The following is a 10730-nucleotide window of genomic DNA, read 5'->3' on the forward strand; positions in this document are numbered from 1 at the left end:
CTCAATAAATCACACATGAAGTCTTCTTTTTTTCTAAATTAAATTTTTATTTAAATAAAAGTGTTATGTTTGTATTTGAACTGACAGCTAAATCTGATAATTAGAGTGCATGAAGTTGGCTTTGATTGGCATTGTAATTGGATTGTCATTGGGCTGAAAACCTATTATCTTTGGATCATGCCCCATGAAATCTGTTGAAGAAACTTTGCTGCCAGTCATTAAAGCCACCATCTTGGCTTACAAATTAGGTTTGAAAGGCTTTTTACCACTGGGAATGTAATTTAAACCACTGCAATTGCACTCCCATTAATTAAAATTATATTAAAATTATGGTTCATTTTCTAAATATTTTTTTCATATTTTATTAGACATACTTATTACTAAATGCTTAACAAATTACATAGCAGAGCTAGTAAAATTATATTTTAAGATAATCCATCATTTCAGCACATGCTACTCAGCATTAGTGGAATTAGTCAGTGTGTTGATCATTAAAGGATACACTATTTATGTTTTTCATTACTGGTTTTCATTAAAAATAAATATAATTGTAAAAGTTTTTTTTTTTTTTTTAAATAACAAATTATAATTAAAGTGAACTTAGTGTATTTGTCTGTTTTTTATATGTATCTTTTCTGTGTAAGTCACAGATGAGTGCATTATGCCCTACAGAGACATGAACAGGACAATATCCCTTTTTTCCCATGTAACATGAACGGACGTGGCTCCCCCAGTCTTTAGCCCTTGGCTCTCCAGTGAAACCATCACTCCTTGGGAGTCCGCAGGTAGGCTGAGGTGGCATGCCTTCCTTCTTCCTCCTCTCTGCACAACCTTCACCACCGAGGCCACTGCCTGTCACATCAGTCAGATCACAGCGTTTCACTTAGAGGCGAAGAAACGTTTAATTTCAGAGCAGCCTTTTTTTGAAAACGAGGAGAGTCATATGAGCAGGAACTGCCAGGATGAATTCTAATGCAAGTAGCAGTAGGTGGACTCTCCTCGTCTTATGGGACTGGAAATAGTTGAGACTCCTGAAGAACTCTAAGGAAAAGGAGGACAACAGGAGAGAAAAGCCAGCGATGAGAAGACACTTCACTTTTGTCTACAAATACACTGAAATGATGGTGGATGTTACAGAGGAAATGAAAGCACAGGAAACAATGTGAAGAGCAGTGTGACTGGGGATGAAAGTGGTCATTCTAACATCTCGTACAACGTTTGTTGACTCTCTTTCATCTAATTATAGTTTTTCTATAAAGCATTGATAATATTTCAAATTATATTATTGAACAGAACGTTGATTCTTTTAGTAGAGCAACATTTTAAATATATTTGAGTACAACTGAGCCATAGGGAAAGTCAGACAAGAATATACATTCCAAGAGAAAAGCACTAAAAAATATCAGACTAGTGCAACGTTTTAGTTTAGAGTGAGAGAAACATCTGAAATCTGTTTCCAAAAATTTTCTTTTGAACTACTGTGCTGAATTAAAATCTTAAATTACTTCTCACATAGTAGCATTCTGTGAGTAATAGATGAAGTGTCCATTTATGGTCTCCTTTAGGACACCATGTTCGAAATTCCTTGAGGTGCTATCAGAGAGCATGGATCTCCAATCTAGTTGCAGGTCTGCCTTGGCTTTGCAGTAATCTTGCAGCACTACTTGGAGTTCTCTATGTGGATTTTTTTTGTTCCTACATGGGGTACTTCATCCAAAGAGCTACCTCATTGCTCAGCAAGTCAAGGCCTAGAAATTCACTTCTTTTAAGGTTATGATTCCCCACTTGATAAACCACAGTGGGATTCCATCTGAAATCCCTGGAGTGCTTTACACTCCCCATGCTACCTCTTTAGTCTGTGAAACCACTGAACTCCTTTAAAAGTATCATTTTCAAATGAAGCATATATATTTAGACTTTACTTCAGCTGTTCCCATGTGTGAATTTGCTTACTCTGTACTGCTTAAACATTGTTCTATGTGTTAAGAAATTCTACATCTTTCTTCCTACGAGGACTTTAGTTATTTTCATCTATGTTAATCTAAAGTGAACTCCTATCTTACAAAGTGTGCATCAGAGCTGTAGGAAACTTGGAATATATCTAATTTAAAATAATAATAATAATAATAATAATAATAATAATAATAATAATAATAAAAAGATAAATCCCAAACTAGGTTTGGAACATTTCTGTCTGTTGGCTTTGCCATCAGGGAGGATGGCGATGATGTTCTGTAAAATGAATAGTTAGTAATTTCAGAGTCATTAAATAAATAGTTGTTCACCTGACCTCCCTGTGCTTTGACTGACCTCTGTCATTAGGTCTTCCCACTTAGCATGACCATGTGCACACCAATAATGCAGCTCTGTAGAATATTCCCTTGCATTCAACTGATATTTTAAAGCCAGGAATCTTCATATAGTTTGAGTTTAATGTCAAAAGATCAGTGTTCAGTGGGAACATGGGTGCTCGTGCCAATCTGAGGAAAATGAAGGAATAAGCCTTCAGAAAGAGGAAAGGACAAGGTGTTAATGCATTATCCCCTTTGGGAGGTATTAGGTAAAATGTATATGTCTTGCTGAGATGGAGAACTAGTCCACAGGTCATCTTTCTCTTTCAACATCATCCTCATTGTTAGCGAAGAAGGTTCCTCATTGTTCTCTCACTTTATGTTTCTGTGAATATTTATTCTTTTCTCAAAAGCAGCACTACCTCCATTTCCATGGCCAGGACTGCCCTGTGGCTTTGGACTTTCTCTATCTCAGGAGGGCACTGAATACAGATTCCCCCCCCCCCCCTTTTTTTTTGGAAATATTGTGTTCAGTAGGACATTGCAGTATTTAGAGACCCATGATTTGTGGCCAGTGCAAATGAATTTCTGGTTGTAGCTGAAATGGTTAAATGTATTTATTTTTCAGAGTAATTATTTGGGCACAGAAGTCTGTTAAATAGTGGTAGACTATTCCAGTAGTTAATCAATTAATAAAGAAGAGCTGGCAGGATCAGAATGATTGGCAGATATTCCTGGAATGAGGAGTATAATATGTAAAAATGGCAGGTTTCTGAATAAAAAGAAAAAAACAGCTTTAAAAATTGGTTTACCAATGTGGGTTTGAATGACAGCGAATCTGGCATTTCTTCTAAATTAAAAGCACTGTTTTTTTCACTATTGTTTAAGATGGGCAGCAGTCATGCTGATTCTGAGTACTGCTGAACCAAGTCCTCGGTTTCTGTAAGATACTGAGAAATAGATCAAACCACTGGAAGTGGTTTAAGCACATGCAAATCCATTGAAGTTACACTTTCATCTGCTTTTTCAGCAGCTGAATTTGACCCATCGAATCTCAAAATAAAGAAAAATAGATTATTCCTTTTCTCTTTGTTAAGGTCTGCCTTATCACTTCTGGTGCAGGTTTCATTTTGTTATGTCACGACTGATTACATCACAGCTAACTTCCCCAAAAGATAGTAACTCGTCACTTTTTTTGTCCATTGTAGCTTTTTGTTCTGCATCTTGAAGAAATCTTCTCTCCCCAGTCCACCACCATCAATTTAGCTTGTAATAAGCCTGAAGTGAAATCAGAATTGCTAACTCACAAAAGAGAAAGGTAACGACGATCGGCAGTGCTTCGGAAACCAGCCTCCATGGTTTATGGGTTCAGCCGTTCAATTTACCTTGGAAAAACCTCGCGTGGACAACTGGCCGTGTGCCCGCTGCCCACAGACAAACTGGGGGTTCGCTTCCAGGCTCAGGCTTGTCCCGTGTTTTGCCTCTCTCTCTCATGGGGAAGGTTTAATGCTGAATTCCAGCACTGTTCCTGCTTGGAACTTCCGGATGCAACTGCATAATAAGCCGGAGTTATTAATAATCAAATTAAAGCACTTAATCTGTTTTAAAGGCACATTTTATTACCTCCTCTGCTGCTACATTTTTTTTTTTCCATTGAGTGTTACTTAGATTCTCTACATTAAGCTAATATTTACTCTTCTCGCCACAGAAGAGCAGCAGAGTAAATAGGATTTTGTATAAGGAAGCCGGTGGAGTTAAACAAACAAGAAAGTGGCCAGTTGTAACCTTTCCTTGTGAGCCGCAGCATCCCCCAAAGACCCGCAGCCCGTTTCCCAAGCCCACTGCCGCGACGCTGCCTGTGCTTGCAGAAAGCCTGTGTGTGCTGCAGAAGCTCGTGGGGGCCTGCACCGCAGCGGACTCCCAGGACAAAATGGAGGGTCGGCTTCCTGCCTTGTTTCTGCCCTGAAAATGGCAGAATTATGCAACGTGACTTTGACCCAGAAATCAATACCCGCTGCTTAACTAAAGAAACAAATGGTGGCTCTGATGGCCAATAACAAACTGATGGCTGCTTCTTTGTTCTTTCTTCTTCTTCTTTTAAACTAACTGCTAAAGGGCAAGGAAAAATGACAGAGTTGTAAGCCATAAAGAACTTCTTGGTCTCCTTTGTAGGAGCGCATCTTTTCATAGCCCTGTGCCAAAGCATGTACGTACCTTGCACACTAAATACAAAGAAACAAATGCTAGAAAAAGATAGACGCTTCGCAGAAGGAGAATGGAGTGTACTGATAAAAGTCAGGGCAAAAGGGAGTGATGCATTGCAACATGTGTTTATTGCGACCATTTATAATGAAAGCATGGGAAAACAGGCCTCATCAGATGTTTGTTTGTTTGTTTGTTTGTTTTGTTTTGTTTGTTTTTAAATCAGACACCTTCTATATATAAATAGTGTTTGCCATAATTAAATATGCTTGGGCAGACCTCAGCTGGACCAGTGTCACAGCTATATTTACAGCAGGGGCGGGTGTTCGCGTCGCTGCCGAGGCAGGAATGTGTGCCTTTCCTCCTCCCTGCTGCGTGAGCTGTGTCCGCTCGGGCTGCTTTCTGAAGCTTTGGCAAATGGTGGTATGTGGCACAACATGCTAAGTACTGAAAGCAGCTCTGGAGAATGGATTTAAGAGATGTACGAGGAATAAAGATGCCTGGTCCTCACTTGGCACAGGATTGTTTGCGCTGGAAGTTGTTGGTAACTTGTGGAAGTGTTCAGTCCCAAATTAGCTGAGTTTTGGGGAAATGCACACACAGATTTGTGTAATTTCATACATACCAAATGTGTGCTCTGTGCTAATTTGTTTACTTGGAGATCAGGAGGAATCCATGAGACAGAAGAAGTTTGCAGGCCAATTAAAACTTGTTATCAAAATTGGGCAATAACCCTGTGCGGCACAAATTCGCCCTGGGTTCTGGCAGTACCTCGGCATCCCTGCTTGTTCAGTGCTTAAAGATCAAATGTGGCTTCCTGCAAGATAGCTGGAAATGTGAAAATCTGCAAGGAGGTTGTACCATAATTTTCACCTGAGGCGGGAAGAAGATCTGTTTAATAAACAACGGAGCTGCAGGTCATATCTTCCTCCTTTTTCCCTCCCAGTCCAATTAAAACAACAGCCTTTAATTCCCATTTAGGTTTCCTTTGTATTTCTGTCTGTATTTCCTTATTCCTACTACCAATTATGCAGAATACTAATGAACCAGACTAGCCAAAAACATTTTAATGTTTTCTTTAACTCTAGTTAAAAAGTTGCACATCTTCAGTGAGTATCCAGAAGTCAAAGTCTTTTAAAAGCGGCAGAAATATTTTTTCTAACAAGCTTCACAACAGACCGAGCAACCGCTTTGTCTGAAACTGCGCACGTTAAGAACTGGAAATGGGGGAGAGAGTCCTTAGCGATCTCAAGATCTGCAGTTAAGCACAGGACTGGGAGCCAGAAGATCTTGAATTACATCCCAGTGTCTGCCGCGCACAGGATTAGTAATACTTTGCACTTACATTAGCACTTTGCCACTAAATAAAGTTTGGAAGTGACATTACAAACGGGGAAGGAGCGGCTTGGAGAAATGAAGTGACAAATCCAAATTGGCACAGCTAGTTAGTGTCAGAATCAGGATTACAGTAATTCTTGACAAGCCGTTTAACCTTCATGAGGTTCAATTTTTACACCTTTAAAATGAAGTAGATGATTTCCACAAAAAGCAGAATGTGAAAATGATACCCACAGGCATAATTAAGTAAATACATTGTTCAGAAATTGCTCCTCTTCTACAAGTGTGGAGATTAAGCTGGGTATCTGTACAAAGTAGTGCTCCTCCAGGGAGTGCATCTCCTAAGGCTCCTTGCACAGCTGAACCAACTCCTGCAGAGCTTCACTCTCAGAGCCCCAGCCTGGCTGCCAGTTGTCAGTCACCTCCATCAGCAAAACTTTAGATGAGATGACTTTGAAGGGAGAGGCAGGCTACAGAGAATTAGGCGTTGGGCTGGACAGCAGCAAGCCGGCACCGAGCAGTTGGTACACCTCGGACGTTGACTTATTAGGCGTAAAGCTTCAAAATTTAATCCTGATTACCAGAGCCCAGGAGCTGCAGACTGCCTTGGCATTGTCATTGACTTCTCAGCTTGTCAGCAAATCAGCCTGGCGTTTTGGCTAGAATGTAAATATCTGGCAAGTTCTGGTTGCTCACTTTCAGTAATCAGTTCCTAGAACAGAGATACCCAAGTCTGCTATTTGCATGACCTTTTCTCCTTGCTTTTTTAAATAACAAGCTTATCTTCATTAATTTGAATCCCATCTTTCTACTTCGCATGAGTGTTGCAACTGTGAACATATTTGGAATGTTAGGTGGCAGAAAAGATCATGGCCAAAGAAATTTTTTGTACCAAAAGAATATTACACAAAATGCATCTTTTTACACAGTTTGACATTATCTTTACTAGTTTTAGTCTACAATGGTATTTTTTCTTTGTTATTGAGCATGCTGTGAGCTAGTTCAGGAAGCTAATAGTAAGCAACAAGAAACAGCTAAGTGAAAATAAATATATTGTGTTTGTGTATTTGTAAACATAAGGGTGACCTGCAGTCCTAAAAAATCATTCAGACATTTGCTTCAGCGTAGGCAGAGTGGCATTTATCCGTGTTCATCAAAACATTTTGCTGTATGCTTAAAAGCAAATATCCTCTTAATACCTAATGTCTTCAGAGAAAATATGTATGTAGATGAATATGTATGTACATATGAATGTCTACATACACCTCCATTTATAACCGCTGAGATGTTTGTTTTTGTTATCAGGAGTAGAATTTGATCAATGTTAGCTATCAGTTTGAAGTTAAAACCCCCAACCCCTTCTGTTTGGAGGAAGCTATTCATCTAATTTTGTTTCCTCAGCTTCCTTGATACTGTTGGGTTACAATTTGATACCAAATGATAAAAAGAGAATTATTACTATTATTCAGAGAAGTTGCATTTTAATGCAACTTATCCTAAAATACAGTAAATCTTTCTCATGCTTAGAAATTCTAAGTGTTTTTGCTAGCAGAGGGCTCTGTATTGCTGCAAAACAAGCCAGTGTGCAGCAGGACATTTGTTATATTTTTCTGGATGGATTGCTAACTTTAGAACAGAAAAAAAAATGAAGATTGCGCCTGTCACGTTTAGGGAGAAATATGTTTCACAAACTTGGACTTCTTTGAGGGGATGTTTCTTTTCTTTGTTTTTCTCGTGGCTCTCAGTTGCAGACTGTGCTCTCCCAGTGCAGCCCAGGGGGCAGCCCTGCCACAGCGCCGTGCACAGGGCCGCCCTCATGAGAGCTTTGCCACCAGGCTGAAGGCTGCACCGTCCTCTCCCGTGACGGGCTCTAGCTTCTCTCTCCTTCTTAGACTGGCCCTGGAATCAGTGTAGATGTGTTGCAGCAAATATCCCGAGCTCAAGCAGACCCCTGCCCTTCTCTTTTTCTGTGGCAGTTACTCTTGGTTGAGTTAGCGCTGCACAGATGAGCCCTCCGACTCTGAGCTTTGTTTGGTTGGAAGGAGATTTGGACAAAATTAGATGCCCCAATTAAAGGAAGAGGGGAATGGCATTGAATTGTCACGTCATGTACTAGTGGCTCTGTAGAGATAATTGTCCGGAAGTATAGTTAAAACATTTCCAGGATGGTGTCTTGTATGTAAAGCTGTTAAAATACTACAGATTTAGTATAATGGTTAGTACCAAAAACTTCGTATTTGTTGAGAGGTTCCATGGTATCCAAATGTTTTTCTTGATGTTTAAATAGATTCCCTAGTGCTAGCCTAAAAAAAATACAAAAACAACAACAACAACAAAACAAACAAAAAACAAAACAACAAAACACACACACACACACAAGTATATATATTGGTTGATATAACCAGATAGACTTTATCTGGTTGCAAATCTGGGATAATCCACAATGATCTAAAACCAAGGATCAATGCTGACAAATGCACAGTACCCACTTTTGGTTGCAAAGAGAGCATCAGGGATGGCCAAGAGGCTTTCCTGTCCTCTGCATATACCTATGCAACTGCAAATGCCCCCAGCGAGCTCTGTAGAGCTGTAGCATTGCAGGGTCAGTTAATGTGTGCTGAAAGGAAACTCAGCCCTGTGTCCTTTTTGAGAAGAAATCTCAGGTGGTACTGGGGAGCTGGGCCCTCAATCTGCTGCTCCGGTTTTCATCAAATGAGTGGCATCAACATAAATCTGCTCCAGAGCTCAGGAGTCTCTGTGCGTCATGAGCCTGGATTTTGGAAGTGGAGATCTATTTGAAGTTTCTTACTGTGGTCTCCTGGAGGCTTCCCCAGCTCGATCTATACCCAGTATTTCAGCTCATGTGCAGCTCTAGTTATCACCTTGACTTTAATCCAGGCACACAGCAATGAATGTTCAATAACTCTATAATTTATTTCCTCATAACGGTGCTCAGGTGCAACATCCAGTAGTTCAGGGAGAACAAGGAACAAGTATTTTGGCAAGGTTTTTATACAGAATATTGTATGGTTTCTAGGATGCTGCATGTAGCTCTCCTTTGGCAACAGTTGAGCCTTTCGAGGTGCATCATGCTGCTTTAGCTCGGTTTGCAGGCCAGGTATGCTTTCTACTTTTTTAAAATAATGCCATTTAGAAAAATCTCTGTGAGTCTGGTATCCTTTTCTTCTTACAGCTGACATAGCAAATAGATAAGGGGTGCTGCACACAGCATTCGTAGAAAAGGTGAACTATACTACAATGCTAGGCTTACATTTTTTTTTTCTTTTTCTTTCATGAACTAAATATCTTTTGGGTAACTCCTTTCCTGATACCTGGATTAGGGTTGATTTACACAGGCCACTGTAACTAGTATATCTTGAAATCTGAAACTGCTTGAAATGTGCTGGCATGGTATATTTTGTTTGTCAGCACTGGATTTTGGGGAAAAGAAATAAAATTCCTCCCCTACATTTTAACAGGAATTGCTCTAGAGGAAGCAGTGATTTAAAAACTGCAGTAATTGCACCTACTTTTATAGCCAAATGTGAGAAACACTAGAAAACAGTTTGCAGATCTGGTAACAATCTACAGATATATCCTGGGAAAAATTAGTACAATGCCATGGAAGGAAACACTTGGATGCTTTGGTTTCGGCATGCATCTTGTACCTTCTTTTTCTGATCTATTTCAAATCTATTGTATGAACCTTTCCTCGTGAGTGTGATGGAGACTTCTGGTACCCAGTTGAGCTCTCCCACCAGACAGAGCTGCTCTAAACCTTGCTTCTGGTGCCTGCATGAGACTCGGCATGTTTGGAGGTCCCCAAAATAGAGACCACTTTGATCTTGACGAGGCTATCGGCCCCCTTTGGGACCTCCTACTTGCAGTTGGTAAACTACTTCTCTTAGGAAAAGCAGCCCTGTATGGAGACGGTGCTGGGCAACCCTGAGTCTTTGGGGGGTTCTCCCCACAGCATGGGGATATCTCGGGTCCCTCCTGCCTGCACAGGATTTCTTGTCAAATTAACATGCTAATCAATCTGGTTAATGCTGCTAATATGTTTTTGCAGGCCTCACGTAACACAGGACGCATCATAGACAAGCATATTTGGTTAAAAACAAAAGTTTCAACCTGAGCAAAAGCAATGTGAAAAGGCTAGACAATCCATTTGCTGCGAAACACCACTGCATACAATGGGATTTTGGAGTATATTTCACTTGTAAATTGCCATTATATTGTACTTGTGAAATAATGATATTAGTGACAATTTCAAATCTATCTCCTGATGTACATTTTGAACATCACGGTATCCTCTTGTTTCCCATTTTTTACTGTTCAGACCCTCCACAGAATATTATTGTCACTGCAGACCTTTTATCCAAGGACTGTTGATCACAGCACAAGAACTGTCATCCTATTTGCATTCTGTGGATGCATCATTATTCACAACATTTGATGTCCATAAAACACATTAAAACTATTTCCTTGAGCAAAAATAATCAGCTCTCTGCTGTACATATCATTTGTATACTCAAATTGTAAAATGTAAATTGATATATAAGAAAATGGCCCATTAACTTTTTCATTAATGACAATAATACATTTTGTGCATCAGCAGTAGGAGGACCCTACATTCATTCTAAGGAACCTGAAGGATAAATGGAGACTTCTTTATATTTCATAAAAATGAAGGCTGTCATCAAGCACATTTTAGAGTTAAAGAAAAAAATAAGAGGGAGATTATTTTCTAAGGCCTTATTTGTTGTTGTTGGTTGTGTTGTTGTTTTTTTTTTTTTTTTTAAAGCTATTCACATACTTGGAATTTTAAATTTAAAATACTCTAATGAACCTGATCCTTCTGCCTTTGAGGCAAAATTTGCACTGAAAGCCAACTGGCAG

The sequence above is a fragment of the Aythya fuligula genome, chromosome 3 (assembly GCF_009819795.1).
Source record: "Aythya fuligula isolate bAytFul2 chromosome 3, bAytFul2.pri, whole genome shotgun sequence".
Lineage (NCBI taxonomy): Eukaryota > Metazoa > Chordata > Aves > Anseriformes > Anatidae > Aythya > Aythya fuligula.